The sequence below is a fragment of the Mus musculus genome, chromosome Y, assembly GCF_000001635.26.
Source record: "Mus musculus strain C57BL/6J chromosome Y, GRCm38.p6 C57BL/6J".
Classification (NCBI taxonomy): Eukaryota; Metazoa; Chordata; class Mammalia; order Rodentia; family Muridae; genus Mus; species Mus musculus.
In genome coordinates, this window is record NC_000087.7 from 42,568,984 (window position 1) to 42,584,415 (window position 15,432).

The 15,432-nt window shown below is 39.0% G+C and overlaps 1 long non-coding RNA gene across 1 annotated transcript; it reads right to left on the reverse strand.

The window, feature by feature from the left end:
• Positions 1 to 218: 218 nt before the first annotated feature.
• Gm29276 lies at positions 219 to 13,252 on the reverse strand. Its single transcript, XR_882322.1, has 3 exons — positions 13,224 to 13,252; positions 1,984 to 2,051; positions 219 to 241 (listed from the first exon to the last, which is right to left on the reverse strand). It is a non-coding gene; the product is annotated as a predicted gene 29276 (long non-coding RNA).
• Positions 13,253 to 15,432: the final 2,180 nt, after the last annotated feature.

The window sequence follows — 15,432 nt, forward strand, 5'->3', positions numbered from 1 at the left end:
TGCTATGTGTTTGTTATCACAAGGTCTGAAGGACCTCAAGCTGGGCTTGAACTCAACATATAGCAGTGTCAGATTTGTATTGCTATCTTACTGAATCTACTTCTCCAGTGAAGGGAATACAAACACTACTTATGAAGTAATCTATTGAGCTGGCAAAAATATTGAAAATGTTACCCCATATCTTCATCTGCTTCTGCTTGAGGCGATATATTCTCATTTTTATCAAATGCTGGGCTCTTTACTGTATTAACAATAGAAAACAGTAACATTTGAAAGGATTCTATATAAGTAATAGTTAATAAAGTACTATCGATTTGAATTTCTCTGGAAAAACTCTCCATGTGAATTTTTGGAAAAGATTTTAGAAAGGAAATATTTACACCAAGAAAATCCAGGACACAAGGAGATGACAAAACTTAAGGATAATAGGTATCAATGACAAGTAAGTTTTTCAAATTTAGGGACAGTGAATATATTCAACAAAATTATAGAAGAAAACTTCCCTAACCTATAGAAAGAGTTGCCTATGAATATACAAGTAGCGTACAAAACTCCAAATAGTTTGGACCACAAGAGAAATTTCTTCTATCATATAGAAATCAAAACTCAAATTGCATAAAAAAAAGAAAGAAAGAAAGAAAGAAAGAAAGAAAGAAAGAAAGAAAGAAAGAAAGAAAGAAAGAAAGAAAGAAAGAAAGAAAAGAAAAAGAAGAATATTAAAAGCTCTAAGGGAAAATGGTCAAGTGACTTATAAAGGAAATCCTATCAAAACTAAACCTAACTTATCCCCAGAGATTATGAAAGCCATAATATCCAGGGCAGATGTCATACAGACCCTAAGGGAAAAGAAATGCCAGACAAGGCTACTAGACGCATCAAAAAATTTTACAATAGATTGAGAAAACAAGGTATTCTGTGAAAAAAACGATATCTACACAATATGCTCGAACAAATCAAGCCCATCAAGGGGGTAATAATGGGAAAACTCCAATATAAGGAGGGAAATTACACTCTAGAAAAACCAAGAAATTGATCTTGAAGCAAACCTAAAAGAAGAAAGCTACATGAATCACATTCCAACTCTAACAAGAAAAATAACAGGAAGGAACAACTACTTTTCCTTAATATCTCATAATATCAGCGGACACAATTCACCAATAAAAAGACATAGAATAACAGACAGGATGTGTAAGCAAGACCAAGCATACTAGAAACAAATCTCAGGGACAAATACAGATATTACCTTAGAGTAAAAGGCTGGAAAACAATTATCCAAGCAAATGTTCCAAAGAAACAAGTTGGAGTAGCCATTCTAATATCAAATAAATTCGACTTTCAACCCAAAGTTATCAAAAAAAAAAAAAAAAAAGAGGAGGGACACTTCATATTCATCAATGTTAAAATTTACCAAGATGAATTCCCAATTCTGAACATTTATACGCCAAATGCAATGTCATCCACACTCATAAAAGAAATTTAGTAAAGCTCAAAAACACACATTGCACCCCAAACAATATTAGATCAACACCCCTCCCTCATCAATGGAAAGTCCCTGGGAACAAAAATTAAAAAGAGACACAGTTAAAATAACAGCAGTTATGAAACAAATACATGAGTTGATATCTATAAAAAATTTATTCGAATAGAAAAGGATATCCCTTTTTCTCAGCCCCTCATGATGCGTTCTCCAAAATTGACCATATAATCAGTCACAAAACTTGTCTCAACAGATATAAAAATATCGAAATAATCCTATGCATCCTATGAGATCACTAAGGACTAAGGCTGATCTGAAATAGAAATATAAGTAATTAAAAACACACATAAACATAGAAGGTGAACAAAAATATAGTCAGTGATAACTCAGACAAGGAAGAAAAATGAGATAAATTTAAGACTTTTTAGATTTTAATGAAAATGAAGCTACAACATACCAAAAGTTATGGGACACAATGGAAGCAGTTCTAAGAGGGAAACTCATACCTCTGAATGCCTCTGAATCGAAATTGGAAAGAGGATACTGGAGTAGGTTGACAGCACACCTAAAAACTCTAGAACAAAAGGGAGCAAATTCACTCAAGATGTCTTTAAGGCAGGACAAATATCAATCTCATGGTTGAAATCAACCAAGTGCAAACAAAGGAATTACATAAAAAAATCAAACAAGCTAGGAGCTGGTTCTTTGAGAAAATCAACAAGAATTATAAACCATTAGACAGACTAAGTACAGGGCACAGGGACAGTATTTAAATTAACAAAACCAGAATTGAAAAGGGAGACATAACAACAGAATCTTAGGAAAGTCAAAGAATAATCAGATCCTACTAAACAAGTCTATACTCAACAAAAATGGAAAATGAGGAAAACAAATGGACACGTATCTAGACAGATATCAGGTACCAAATATAAATCAGGATCAGAGAAATTCTGTATTACATCCATAACTCCTAAAGAAATAGAAGCAGTCATTAATAATCTCCCAACCAAAAAAAGCCCAGGATCTGATGAACCATCAGAGTTCAATAAGATCTTCATGTGATAGACCCTGACTTAGATTGTTTCTCACTTGAAGGTAAAGCCCCTGGACATTCCCCAAGCTTGTTTTCCCTGATCTCTAAAAATGCAGCCAGAAAGAAGTTCTTTGTTGTCTATAGTGAGCAAACAGACTTTTCATTTCTTATCCTTACAGCCAGAGATATGGTAATTGTAATTTTACCAAGGACATCCAGCAGAAAATAACACTCCTCTCAACTCTTCCCATACCTTCCCAAATCTCCTCCCAACCCTCCTAAACCCTCCCAACTCTTCCCAACTTCTCCCATCTCTCCTCCCAACTCATCTCAGTTCCTCAGCTAGCTGTTAAAAGCCCCCCACTCTCACCATTCAGGGTCAAAATCCCTTACCCTGCACAGTGTTAAAAATGTCCTCAGTTAGCTGATAATAAATCCTCTTGCATTTTGCATCAAGTGTGGTTTTCTCTGGAGTTATTGGTGTCCTGGACAGTTCATCCAGGGACTTGAGTGGAGGCCAAACTTTGGGGTTCTTACATATGGGGGCTCGTTTGCCTGGATTTGTGGCCTATCCCATTTCTCAGAGATGCCACTTGCCGGTAGGATCCTGTCTTTGTCTATGTTTTTGTCTGCCGGCAGTGTTTGAATTCAGAATTCATGGTTTACAATCTTTCTATTCTGTATGGAGGGGAGGGTTACTGACAGGCATGTCAGGAGTAATCGCACACTATACTGGGAGACATCCCTGGAGGTCTGAGGGAGCTCCAGGGATGCCTGGACATCTCCCATCAGGGTGCCAAGTAAGTGTGTGCTCACTTGGCCATCTTTTAATGTTGCTGGGTACCAAGTGAGAGTGTGTTTACTGTTTCTGTTACTGGGTGCCAAGTGAGAGTTTGCTAACTCGGCCATGTGTTTCCGTTACTGTATATATTGTTTGTCTCCCTGTATGTGACTATGCAGTTTGGATAGACTATTAGCACTCCCCTTGGATTGACTCATGAGCATCAAACTGAAATTATGACTAGGACTCACAATCTCTTTGTAGATGTCAAAAAGAGATTTTGGAGAACTTTCTGCTCTACAAAATTGCCACCTGTTGATGTTAGTTGACCACCAGAGAGCACCTGGTTGAAACCTTGAGTACAGAAGAACAAGCTGGGCTCCCTAGTCCTAGCTTTCTGCCACTAAGTGGAAAAAAAAAAAAAAAAACAAAACGAAGATGTAAATGGCGGGGGGAAGGGAGGAATGCAACCCTTGGCTCCTCTTGAGATATTTCCAGAGATGTAATAACCTCCAGAATGGCGTGATACTCCACCCTCATATCCCCAACCGGTCCCTTCCCAGATATCTCAAAAGGGTACTGCTGGAAACATGGGGGCGTGACCAGCTTCTGGAAACCAAGACAAATGAGCTCAGAGCCTATTGAGACCAGACTCAACAATCGCGCTGGCTTTAAGTACTTATGGCCCTACTCCAGCAGACCATGGAAATGCAGCTCCTTCAGTATTGGCCTTTTTCCTCCTCTGATCTCTACAATTGGAAGGCAAAACATGCCCCCTTCTCTGAAAACACCTCTAGCCTTACTAATCTAATGGAATCTCTCATGTTCTCTTATCAGTCCACTTGGGATGACTGTCAATAGCTATTGCAGTTTAATTTTACCACAGAGGAGAAGGAAATGATTCTGCTTGAGACAAGAAATATGTGCTGGGAGCCAATGGATGGCTGACACAACTTCCAAATGAAATAGATGCAGGCTTCCCTCTGAATGGTCCTGACTGTGACCCTAACAGGCCTGAAGGTAGCAAGCAGTTGACACATTTACACAGGGGTAGGGTAGCAGGAAAGGGAGGAGCTAACAGGCACCCAAGCAATTTGGTCAAGGTAAGAGGGATCCTAAAGGGGAAAAGGAGCCCCCAGCAGTGATTTTAGAATGCCTCTTAGAATCATACAAGCATTACGCTCCCTTTGACACTATGTCAGAGAGCCAGCAGGCAGCAGTGGCCATGGCTTTCATTTGGGCATTCTGCTTCTGACATTAGGCGAAGGTTACAGCATCTAGAGAGTCTGCAAACATTATCTTTTCAAGATCTGTTTAAGGAGGCAGAGAAAGTGTACCATAAGAGAGAGACTAAAAAAGAAAAAGGAGAAAGAGAAGAGAGAGTAGTTGAGTCAAGAGAAAGTAGACCAGATGGAAGGCAGGATAGAAATTTAATTAGGATTTTGGATACATTAGCAGTTGATAAGGAAGTTTATAGAAAAGATGGAGGGAATAGGCAGACAGGGTAACTGGGCAACACAGGGCCAAAAAGACCTCAGAACTCCATAGGACCTTCACACCACCTGTAGATAAGGACCAATGTGGGTACTGTAAAGAAAAGGGACACTGGGCAAGAGACTGCCCCAAGAAAGAGACAGATACCAGACCACCTAAGTCCTTATCCCAGAGGATGATGACTAGTGGATATGGGGAACAGACACCCTACGTGAGACTAGGGTAACCCTAACGGTGGAAGAGACCCCCATGGCTTCCCTTCATGATATCAGAGCAGAGTTTTCAGTCCTGACAGAGCCACTGGAGAAATTGAGGAACCAGCAATCCTTAGTATTCGGGGCTACTGGTCAGAAACCATACTCTTGGACCACTGATAAGAAAGTTAATCTATGAATAAGCCAAGTAACTCATTCCTCCCTCATCATTCCTCAAGCCCCACCCCATTATTGTGGAGAGACATACTAGCATATTTAAAATCCCAAATAAGCTGCTCTTTGCAAGGAACTTCAATCCCTTGGCAAGCCTCTGTCTCTATAAATTTAACATCAAAATTGGAAGAAGTATATAGATTACATGAGCCTCAAGCCCCATCAAGAAAAGTACTAGAATGGACCTAGTTAGAGAGATATCCAACAGCCTGGGCAAAGACTGGGGGTATAATTGAGGCAAAAATGGTGCCCCCCGTCATTGTGAGATTGAGAACTGGTGTGATTCCTTTCGGGGTACAACAATACACCATGAGCAAAGAGGCCGGAGAGGGCATCAGACCTCACCTTCAAAGGCTCTTAGAACTAGGCGTGTTTGGTCCTTTGTCAGTCTTCCTGGAATACTCTGTTGCTACCAGTTAAAAAGCAAGGCTTTGCCACCTGGCACTCACTAATAATCCCTTCTTACTAAAGAGACTGGGACTTTCTCATGGACCCCATATATGGGGAGGCCTTTAAAAAGATTAAAAAATTGTGCTTAGTGCCTCAGCCCTAGTCCTGACAGATGTGACATGGCCATTCACTCTCTATTTAGATAAAAGAGCAGAAATAGTGAGATAGGTCCTGACCTAAGCTCTGGGGACATAGACAAGACTTGTAGTCTACTTGTAAAAAAAAAAAAAAAAAAAAAAAAAAAAAAAGACCAAGTGGCCAGTGGATGGCATTCTTGCTTAAAAGCTACCACTGCTGTGCCAGTACTTCTCAAAGATGCTGACAAACTGACTCTAGGTCAAGGAACTATAGTAGTAAACCCCCTCTGCCCCCATGCCTTAGAAAGCATTGTTAGACAGCTGTCAGATTGCTGGATGACTAATGCTCACAGGACCCATTATCAGAGTCTCTTACTGACTGAGAGAGTGTAGAGAGAGTGTAGTTTTCACCCCTGCTATCCCTAATCCTTCCACCTTGCTGCCTGAAGCTGACAACTCCCTACCAGTGAAGGAGTATAGACATCCTGGCAGAAGAAATCAAAACTAAGAAAGAAGTCACTGACCAGCCATGGCCAGGCTGCCCCAATTGGTACACAGATAGTATCAGCTTTTTGATTGAAAGTAAAAGAAAAGTGGTGCCAGCACTGGTCAACGGAAAAGAAACCATCCGTGCCAGCAGCTTTTCTGAAGGAATGACTGTCCAGAGAGAAGAGCTAATCACACTCATCCAAGCCTTGCAGCTGGCAATAGAATAGAACATCAATATCTAAACAGACAGCAGGTATGCCTTTGCCACCACTCACATGCATCTTTATCTTTATCTTTATCTTTATCTTTATCTTTATCTTTATCTTTATCTTTATCTTTATCTTTATCTTTATCTTTATCTTTATCTTTATCTTTATCTTATCTTTATCTTTATCTTTCTTTATCTATCTTTATCTTTATCTTTATCTTTCTTTATCTTTATCTTTATCTTTATCTTCATCTTTATCTTTATCTTTATCTTTATCTTTCTTTATCTTTATCTTTATCTTTTTATCTTTAGAAAAAGGGTGCTACTCACATCTACTGGGGAAGATATTAAAAATAAAAAAGAAACCAAGAGACTGTTAGAAGATATACACTTTGCAAAAAAACTTGTCATCATACATTGCAATAGTCACCACAAAGTCCATGAGGCCCTAGTGAAGGGAAATCTGATGCCTGACCTGGCTGCCCTAAGAGAAAAAAATAAAGAATGTCAAGACCATTATAATCTCAAAGATGCAGGCTTTGATTATACTCCAGAAGATCAGGAATTAACAGGCAAAATACCTGATATATGTGTGCATACTACCCAGGGAGTCGCTAAGACCCAAGATGGTTGCTCTGTCCTGCCCACAAGAGAAAGGTAATCTACAGCATCAATCTACACCACCTCATGCCCTTGGAAAATCAGAAGGTCAAAAAAATGTTAAGAGCTCAAATTGCTATATTATAAGATTGCCAGATGTTGCCCATGAGATTGTTAATGAATGCCAAGCATGTGCCCTCACCATTGCTGGGCACCACAAGAACACCCCCCAGAAAGTGGATAAGAGTTGACTGACCAAGAGCATACAGAAAAGTAGATTTTACTGAAGTTAAACCAGCCAAGTACAGTAATAAACATCTATTTGTTTTTTGTAAACACCTTTTCAGGCTTGGTAGAAGCCTTCCCCACTAAGAACAAGAACACCTTTGCCATGGCAAAGAAGATATTAGAGGAAAATTTCCTAAGATTTGGCATCCCTAAGGTACTTTCGTCAGCCAATGGCCCCTCCTTCATTGCCCAGGTAAGACAAGGGTTAGCCAGACAATGGGGGATCCATTGGAAGATACATTGTTCTTATATATGCCAGACTTCAGGACAGGTAGAGTGGATGAATATAGCATTAAAAGAAACCTTGACTAAATTGGTTTTAGAGACCTGCAGAAAAGATTATGCAGCTCTTTTTCCCTTCACCTTGTTCTGAGTATGGAACACCACAGGGAAATTTAAACTTACACCATTCGAACTCCTCAACTGGGGACCCCCCCTTTAACAGAAGCAGGTGGAATGTTTGACCCTCATGTTTCTTTTTCAGAACTCCCACTAGCTCACTTGAAGGACCTACAACTGGTCAGAAAAGATGCCTTGGAAATGTTGAAACACAATAAAAAACTAAAACAAAAATACAAAAACAAAAAACATACGAACCAGAAACCATCTTGGTGCCACATAAATTTCAAACAGGAGTACCTGTCCTGGTCTGGACCCACCATTCTGGCAAACTTGAACTCAGATCAAAAGGACTCTCCCTGATGCTTCTCACAAGCCCTGCTGCCACACCTCCAGCATGTGCCCAGTTCTGGCATCCAGCCTGCCATGGCCCTCTGGCCTGGCACTGCTCACACACAGTGGGCACTGCACAGGAACCTCCCTCCCTCCCTCCTCCCACTGGCAAGAGGCTCTTTTGTCTCATTCAAGGGGCTTCTGAGGTTCTCAATCTTACATATCCTAAAGCTGTGACCTCATGTTGGCTTTGTTTGGCAGCTGGGCCAGAGGTTTAATTTTCTAACTTATAAGATCAGAACTATGTACTAGAAGGAGTGGGAAATGTTGAGACCCCAACTCAGAGTGTTTCTCCCTGGAAGGTAAAGCACCTGAACATTCTCCAAGATTGTTTTCCCTGATTTATAAAAATACAGCCAGAAAGAGACTCCATGTTCTCTACAGCCACCAAAAAGCCTTTTGGTTTCTGAGCCATACAGCTAGAGATTCAAAAATTGGAGTTTTGCCAAGGACATCCGGGCAGAGAAGAACACTCCTCCCAACTCTTCCAAACTCCTCCAAACTCTCCTCCCAAATCATCCCAATTCCTCAGCTAGTTAATAAAAACCCTCTTCTGTCACATCTCAGAGTCATACGCCCCTGCCCTGCACAGTGGAAGGAGTTTGTCCTTAGCTAGCTGATAATAAAACCTCTTGCAGTTTGCATCAGGTGTGGATTTCTCTCAAGTCATTGGGGTGCTGGCCACCTCATCCCGGGACTTTACTGCACTTGAGAGGAGGTCCATCTTCGGGGTCTTACACATGGAGACCTAATACCAAAACTCTTCAAACTATTATGCAAAATCAAAAGAGAAGGAACACTATTGAATTTGTTCTATGAAGCCAGATTACAATTATATTCAAATCATACAAAAACTCAATGAAGAAAGGAAACTTCAGACCATTTTCCCTTATGAATATCGAAGCAAAAATACTCAATAAAATCACTGCAAACCAAATAAAAGAATACATCAAAACGATCATCCATCATGGTCAAGTAGGCTTCATCCCTGTAATGCAGGGATGGTTTAATATATGGAAATCTGTCAACTTAATCCACTATAGAAACAAACTCAAAGACGAAAACAACATGATCACCTCATTAGATGCTGAGAAAGCATTTGACAAACTACAACACCCATTCATAATAAAAGTCCAGGATAAATCAGGAATTCAAGGCCCATACCTAAATATAAAAAAAAAAAATAGCAAACCAGTAGGAAACATTAAACTAAATGAAACAATCCCATTAAAGTCAGGGACGAGACAAGACTGCCCTCTTTCTTCATACCTATTCAATATAGTATTTGAAGTCCTAACCAGAGCAATTAGACAACAAAAGGAAAACAAATGAATACAAATTGGAAAGGAAGAAGTCAAAATATCACTATTTCCAGAATATATGATAGCATGTATCAGTGACCCAAAAATGCACCAGAGAAATCATAAACCTTATATATGACTTCAGTGCAGTAGGTGAATATAAAATTAACTCAAACATATCAGTGGCCTTTCTCTACTCAAAGGAAAAAGAGGATGAGAAAGAAATTAGGGAAAAATCACCCTTCACAATACTCACAAATAATATAAAATAGCTTGGTGTGACTCTAACTTAGAAAGTGAAAGATATATATGATAAAAACTTCATGTCTCTGAAGAAAGAAATGAAACAAGATCTCAGAACATGGAAAGAACTCCCATGCTCATGGATTGGAAGGATTAATATAGTAAGAATGGCTGTTCTGCCAAAAGTAGTTTATAGATTCAATACAATCCCCATCAAAATTCCAACTCAATTCTTTTCTGAGTTAGAAAGGGCAATTTACAAATTCTCCTGGAATTTGAAAAAAACAAACAAACAAAAAAAGAAAATCAACAACAACAACAACAACAAAAAAAAAACCTAGTATAGGAACAACTATTCCCAACAATAAAAGAACCTCTTGTGGAATCACCATGCCTGACCTCAAGCTGCACTACAAAACAATTGTGATAAAAACTACATGGTACAGGTATAGTGGTAGACAGGTAGATAAATGAAATAGAACTGAAGTCAGAGAAATAAACCCACACACATATAGTCACTTGATCTTTGACAAAGGAGCTAAAACCATCTAGTGGAAAGGAGACAGCATTTTCAACAAATGGTGTTGGTTCAATTGGCAGTTAGCATGTAGTAGAATGTAAATTGATCTATTCTCATCCCCTGTGCAATGCTCAAGTCTAAGTCGATCAAGGGACTGCACATAAAACCAGAGACACTGAAACTTATAGAGGAGAAAGTGGGGAATAGCCTGGAATACATGGGCAAAGGGGGAATATTCTTTAAAAAAATACCACCAATGTCTTGTGCTATAAGATTAAAAATGGACAAATGGGACCTCATAAAATTGATAAGGTTATACCTTGAAGTTCAAACTTGTAATAAGGAAACATGCTTCACTTTGTCCATAGCAGCCTTATGTATAATAACAAGAAGCTGAAATGAACACAGATGACTCTCTTTAGAGGAATGTATATAGAAAATATGGTACATTTACTTAATGAATTACTACTCAGCTATTAAAAACAATGAATTCATGAAATTTTTAAAGAAATGGATGGATCTGGATGATATCTTCCTAAGAGAGTTAACCCAATCACAAAAAACACACATGATATTCCCACATTGATGAGTGGATATTATCCCTGAAGCTCAGAATAACCAAGGTAAAATGTGAAAAACCCATGAAACTGAAGAAGGAAGACCAAAGTGTGGATATGCCGTTCCTTCTTAGAATGGGGAACAAAATAATCATGGAAGGAGTTATAGAGACAAAGATTGGAGCTGAGAATAAAAGAATACAGAGACTGCCTCACTTGGGGATCCATCCCATAAAAAACCACCAAATCCAGACACTACTGAAGATGCCAACAAGGGCTTGGGTGCAGGAGAATGATATAGTTATCTCCTGAGAGGATCTGCTAATGCCTGACAAATAAAAAAGTGGATGTTCACAGACATCCTTTGGACAGGGTCCCCAATTATGGATCTGGAGAAAGTACCTAAGGAGCTTAAGGAGTTTGCAGGCCCCTAGAAGAAAAACCAACATGAACTAACAAGTACCCCACAATTCCATGGGATTAAACCACCAATCAATGAAAACAAATAATGGGACATATGACTCCAGCTTCATATGTAGCAGAGGATGGACTAGTCAGGCATCAATGGGAGGAGAGACACTTGTTCCTGTAAAGATCCTATGCCCCAGTATGGGGGAATACCTGGGTTAGGAATTGGTAGATGGTGTGTTGGGGAGATGGGGGAGAGGGGAGAGGACAGGAGATTTTTTGGAGTGGAAACTAGAAACGGGGATAATATTTGAAATGTAAATAAGGAAAATATATAATAGAAAAAAATGGAAATAATTTATTTGCAGGTTTTATGAAATAAATTCATGTTTGGCAAACATATTATACGAACAATGTTCACATCTTTTCTTGAGGCAAAATCAAGAAAGTTCTTCTCTCTCAACATATGCTGATATAGTTCCAAGAGTAGGTTTATGTGCTGCAAAACCTTGTATATAGGAATAGAGAGATATAGGTAAAATTAGAAATGAAGTATATGTAAGCTTTTAACAAAGACTTCTTCCATTTCAGGTGACTAGGTAAAGTCTAATGAACTGCAGGACACAATTAATACTGGAAATGCTATACCTTCCGAAAGAGCCTCCTCTGAAACTTTTATGTCATCATCCTCATCATCAAAGTCCAAAAGTAATAAGTAACCTTCCTTTGGTATCACCTTCAATTTCTTAAGAGCCATTTTTCTCATAAGAACTGAATAGTCTTCTTAGTTAAAAAAAAAACAATAAAAAAAAAAAAGAACTTAGTTACCTGATTAAAAATTATCATTTAATAATTAAAAATAACAAAAAATCAAAAAATTATTTTAGCTCAATGAAAGATCATTTCTTTTTTACTTAACATGTATATTTTTAATCAATTGCCTTGAGAGAGTTCTGTGTTCTGTGTACATATTCAATATGGTGATGCATATATATATATACACTTACCCGTACCATTTCCTCCGTGTATCCCATTTATCATGTCCCTCTCCCTCACAACTTGTTTTAAAAACTTCTTTAACTCACTTCTTTAAAAACCTCCTTTAGAACCTAAGTTATCAATCTGCCATTTCTCAGTTTAAAAAGAGACAAAAACTGGCCAACCTTCAACATATGAGTCCTCCCCTCCTCCCAAAATAATGATGAGCAACATCCTTTAACCGTTGAGGCATCTGAATTTTGGTCCTATCTCCCACAGAATATTTTTAAACAAAACATCAGCAATTCTGTTTAACAGTTTATCTCAGTCTAAGGTAAACTCACAGTTCTATCCAGAAAGATAAAGAACATGGTAACTGTATATTCATATCAAAAAGATCCACCACTAAGTCTACAAAAAAACATGAACTACCACCACCACCCACACAGAAAGACCTTATATTGGAGAAATTAGTGATTTGGAGAAGCCGAGGATTTCAAACATCTGAAGATTCTAAGTTCAAGGCCAGGCCAAGCCGGGCCAGCTGAAACTACAAAGATAGATCCCATCCTACAGAACCTAAACTGAGAGAAAAAGCTGAAATTGGTGGTGCAAGTCTTTAATCCCAATACATGGGAGACTGAGACAGAAAGATCTGTGGTCAGAATCCATCCCCAATGACTTATGAATCTCTTACAATATCTCCTCTTCTTCTTTTCATTCATCTTTCTATGCCATTCTACTGTCTGCAATGTTCATACAGTCTATACCAAAGGAACACACCATAGAGAAGACAATGAGGAGGGAGGAATCCTCAGTGTGTTTCTAAGGGATCCTGAACATCACACAGGACAATCGCCAAGGCATCTCACCAATGGCTCCCTGTTCCCTGACCCACAGTCCTGCAGCTGTTTCTCTGATCCTATCCCCAGGCCCAAAGCTTTTCTCTTCCAAGGGTTCCCAATTCTCTATGGCCCTGACCTGTTCGATCCTCTTCCATGAATACGGTCCTCCACCTTCCATTCACCCTCAGATTCCACAGAAAATGGCGATCAGAAGGCTTTTCCTCACATAGTGGCCTCCTGAGCCTGAGATTCCCCACCCTGTCACACCTCGATTAACTGTACAACAACCCTGATCAGGGCAGACTATCACTTACAGCTCATCTAAGAGGAGAACACCTTCCCAACCGCACCCTTCTGTGCTTAGCTCCTCAATGGCAAAAAAAAAAAAAAAAAAAAAAACGTTGTCAGAGGCCAGACCCGGACAGAAGCCTCAGAGGATCCTTTGTGATGCCAGCTGGAGCAAACAGGTCTCACCAAAGGACTGTGCTGATTGGCTGAATACACCCTGCGCATGCGTTCACGGAATACCAAGTACTTTGAAGGGAGATTTTAGAAGGTGGGAGTAATCTACTGGCTTTAAGACAAATGATTTCCAGTTTGTTGGTTGACAAGTGCTTACAGACTTGAAAATCCAGAACAAATATGTAACATATGAAATAAGCAAATGGCTCTACTTAATTTCAGCTGTAGAGGCTCTTGTAAGCATTTTTGGTTTTTTATTTATTTATGTGCATAAACATTTAATAATGTGGACTTCTGCATGTACACATGCACAGCAGAAGAGTCTATGCTGCCCCTAAGAGTTTAGAAGGGAGCATTCAGATTTCCTACAACCTCTGGTACTCTCCTCTCTCTACTTTCCTAGTCCTCAGCTTGATAGAAGAGTGTGCTAGGCAGTGCAGGCCCTCTCACTCTCACCTATGTGCTTGGCCGCTCAGGCCCTCTCTCTCACTTAGGCGTTAGGCTGGGCAGGTCCTCTCTCTCTCTCTCTCTCTCTCTCTCTCTCTCTCTCTCTCTCTCTCTCTCTCTCTCTCTCTCTCTCTCTCTCTCTCCGTTTCTCCCTCCCTCCCTCCCTCTCTCTCTCTCTCTCTCTCTCTCTCTCTCTCTCTCTCTCTCTCTCTCTCTCTCTCTCTCTCTCTCTCTTAGGTGCTAGGCTTCACATGTCCTCTCTCTCTCTCTCTCTTATGTGCTAGGCTTCCCAGGACCTCTCTCTCACTTAGATGTTAGTCCTTGCAGGCCCTCTTTCTCACTTATGTGCTAGGCTGGGCAGGGCCTCTCTCTCACTTATATGCTAGGCTGCCCAGGTCCCCTCTCTCACTTATGTGCTAGGCTGAGCAGCCCCTCTCTCTCACTTATGCCTCTGTTACCTACAGAGGCCGCAAGAGAGCACTGTTTCTCTGAAACTGTGATTGTGCATATGTTATGAGCCACAATTTGGGTGCTTTGTGCCGGGTCCTCTGCATAGAATAGGTGCTTTTCTTTTCTTCTTCTTCTTCTTCTTCTTCTTCTTCTTCTTCTTCTTCTTCTTCTTCTTCTTCTTCTTCTTCTTCTTCTTCTTCTTCTTCTTCTTCTTCTTCTTCTTCTTCTTCTTCTTCTTCTTATTATTATTATTATTATTATTATTATTATTATTATTATTATTATTGTTATTGTTATTGTTATTATTAAATTTCAAGACAGAGTTTCTCAGTGTAGCACTGTCTGTCCTGTAACTTACACCAGGCTGACTTTGAACTCAAAAATCCTTGTCTTCTGCCTCCCAAGTGCTGTGATTGAAGGCATGAACCACCAATGCCCAACCAACAGTTGCCCTTAACAGCTAGTTTTTCCATTTTTTCAACTAGTCTAGTGTGTATTTCATGTATCTAAGAGCATTCCGCCCATTTACTTCCAGTGTTTTTCTACTTGTGCATTAGATTTCCAAGGCTGGTTTGGTGGAAAGAAATGAAAGGAAGTAGTTAGACACTTTAATAATAATAATAATAATAATAATAATAATAATAATTAATAATAATAATTATTATAGAACCATTTTAATGTGTTTAAGTCTATCATTTTTAAAATGTATGAGTCCTCTTTTTATGGGTTCACCTTCATGAAAGAAGGGGACATCAGATCACTTTATATATGGTAGTAAGCCACCATGTTGTTGCTGGGAATTGAACTCAGGAACTGTAAAATAATAGCCCGTTCTCATAACTGCTGAGCAATCCCACCAGTTCTAGAAATATGTTTTGATTTAATTTTTATTGCATTATGATAAGAAAATGTACATAATTTCAATTTATCTGAATTTGTTAACATCTAAAAACATATTTTGAGTAAACAGACTTACATTACATTCTTCTTTTTATTTTGTACCCCAACTCCTCCAGCTGATGCCCACTCAAAACCTATCAAACCTTCCATTTTTTATCATGTTCCTTAATATTTATAAAATATTGTAACAATAAAAATGAATATTAAAAATGTTGTTTGATAGAAAACAACAATCAATTGAATAGTCTTATTTATATATTTGTC